The following is a 2,500-nucleotide window of genomic DNA, read 5'->3' on the forward strand; positions in this document are numbered from 1 at the left end:
CTGGGCTCTTCCCTCTTCACTCGCCGTTACTGAGGGAATCCTCGTTAGTTTCTTTTCCTCCGCTGACTAATATGCTTAAATTCAGCGGGTCGCCACGCCTGACCTGAGGTCGCGAACGGAAACGAGGCGCGCCGCCACCGACGACGACGCGCCCGCCTGCCTCGCTCCGCCACGAGCCGCCCGGACCGCACGCACGCGGCACGCGCCGCGCCGCACCGCGGGAGACGGGTCCCCCCCACCGCCGCGGCCGCCGCCGCCCGAAGGACGGCCGGCCGACTCGCCCTCCCGGCGCGCGGCACACCGCGCGCGCGCGCGGCAGCACGACGGCACGGGCAACCGCACGCGCGGTAACCCCCGCCCGCAGACAGCCGCGCGCGCGCGGGGACCGGCGGGGAGGGCGGCCACCGCGCCTCCGACCCACCGGAGCCCGGCGGCTCGCTCGGGGACGACGGACGGACGGACGGGAGAGAGGGGGGGGCACGAGCTCCACCCACGCGGGCGCGCTCCGGGAGCGCGAGGAGCCCGGCCGGCTCCCCGAGGGGGTCTCCACTTAGGGGCACGAAGGCCCGGCCGGCCCGGACGCCCGGACGCGGCGCGGGCCTGCGAGGCGCCCCAGCCGCGCCGCGCCACCGCCCCGCGGCGGCGGCGCCGGCGATTGACCGTCAAGCGACGCTCAGGCAGCCGTAGCCCCGGGAGGAACCCGGGGCCGCAAAGTGCGTTCGAAGGGTCGATGATCAATGTGTCCTGCAATTCACATTAATTCTCGCAGCTAGCTGCGTTCTTCATCGACGCACGAGCCGAGTGATCCACCGCTAAGAGTTGTCTGCCTTTTCGGCGCCGCCCCGCGCGCGCGGGGGGGCCGGGGCCGCTCCGCGCGACCCCCTGACGCGGACGCTCCCCGACCGAACGACCGACCGACCGACCGGCGGCCGCGGCCGAGCGAGCGTCGCCTCCGCTGACCGTACGAGCACAAGTGCGAAAAAAAAAAAGGCGAGGGAGACGCCGAGTCTCCCGAGCGACGGGAGCCCGCGCTCCCGACCGCCCCCCCGGGCCCGACGAGACCCGGGCTCGCGCTTCGAGGCCGGACCAGGCGCCCGGCTCGGCCCGGCCACGGCGAGACACGGCGGCGCGACCGCCGCGCCGCCTCCCTCGCCCGACGCCTCGCCCCGACGCCGGCGTCCGACGCGGCGCCGCCGCCGCCGCCGGGCCCGACGCGGCCACCCGAGCCCGCGCCGCCAGAGCGACGGGACGGGGGCGGAGGAGCGACGGACGAACGGACGGACCGCCCGACCGCCCGACGGCTGCCCGCGCGCTCTCGCCGCGCCCACAAGCCGCACGCGACGAACACCCTTTCACTCCGGCCACTGGCGCCTTCAGACAAACGCTCCTGCTTTCGCACTCGCCCAGGCGGTACCTCGCGCGGACGCGCGGCCGGGCGGCCGACGGGACGGCACCGGAACGAGGAGCGGCGCCCGCTCTCCGCGCCTCCGCGCGGAGACCGGCTGCGGGACGCCCCTACACCGGCCCGCCCGCCTGCTCGCTCGGCGCGGCCGGCGAGGCCGAGGGTCGAGCCGGGCGGGGAGCGCCGTCAGAGGTCGCGAGCGGGAAGCGACGGGAGACGCCTGTGCGCCGGGGGACGGCGAGGCCGCGGGCGCGCGCCGGCACGGAACGAGCGGCGCCGCCGCCGCCGCCGCCGCCACCGCCGCCGCCGCCGCCGCTCGCGCGGGGCCCCGCTGGCCGCCGCCAGACACGGCGCGGCACGCCACGCCGCCGAGCGCTCGACGGGGGCGGGGAGCCGAGACCCGCGTCTCGGCCCCTTGCTGGCGCGGGCGAGGTCGACGACGGCCGACCGCGCGCGCGCGCGGCGTCTCCGCCGAGACCGGACCGCGGAGAGAGGGGCGGGCTCCAACCCCTCTCCGGCCCTGCCGCCCGCGGGGGGCGAGCGCGGGGACCGCCGGCAGCGAGCGAGCGCGCGAGCGCGGGGGAGCGGCGCGCCCGCGAGCGCCGACCCCCAAACGACGCGCCCCGCCCGCCGCCGACGGCGAGCCCGGCCGCCCTCGCGGGCCGCCGCGGGCCGCACGAGTCTTTAAACCTCCGCCCGGCTCGGCGGCCGAGAACCCTCGGGGCCCGGAGCCCGGGGCCCGTGGCCATCCCCTAACCGGGCCGGCGCTCGGCGCCGCAGCCGGCGGGAGCGCGCTGGCACACGGGACCACACGGGTGGCTCGCCGAGGGGAGGCCGCCGAGGCGCGGACGCTAGGTACCTGGCCCTGGGATGAGGGAAACGACCCGAAGGCCCCGCGGGGGTGCCTCCCCCGCCACCGCCGCCGCCGCCGCCCCGGCCGGGCCGGGCCGGGCCGGGCGGCGGCACGCGCGCGGAAAGACGGGGCGCCGAGGGGGAACCCGGCACCCGCCAGCCGGCCCCGGCGCCCCTCGGGGGAGCGTCCGCCCGCGGGGGCGCGCCCGCCGTCCGCCGCCACCACCTCGCCCTCCTCCCGGGGCC

At 79.5% G+C, this 2,500-nt stretch overlaps 2 non-coding genes across 2 annotated transcripts in view; both read right to left on the reverse strand.

The window, feature by feature from the left end:
• The window catches only part of LOC140001190 (28S ribosomal RNA), a 3,971-nt gene extending 3,859 nt beyond the window's left edge, over positions 1-112 (reverse strand). Inside the window, exon 1 of the ribosomal RNA XR_011806311.1 lies at positions 1-112. This exon is cut by the window's left edge and continues 3,859 nt beyond it. This is a non-coding gene — a ribosomal RNA (28S ribosomal RNA).
• A 555-nt stretch (positions 113-667) lies between these two features.
• On the reverse strand, positions 668-821 carry LOC140001193 (5.8S ribosomal RNA). The gene has a single exon (XR_011806314.1). It is a non-coding gene; the product is annotated as a 5.8S ribosomal RNA (ribosomal RNA).
• Positions 822-2,500: the final 1,679 nt, after the last annotated feature.

Source organism: Anas platyrhynchos, chromosome 38, assembly GCF_047663525.1.
Source record: "Anas platyrhynchos isolate ZD024472 breed Pekin duck chromosome 38, IASCAAS_PekinDuck_T2T, whole genome shotgun sequence".
NCBI lineage: Eukaryota > Metazoa > Chordata > Aves > Anseriformes > Anatidae > Anas > Anas platyrhynchos.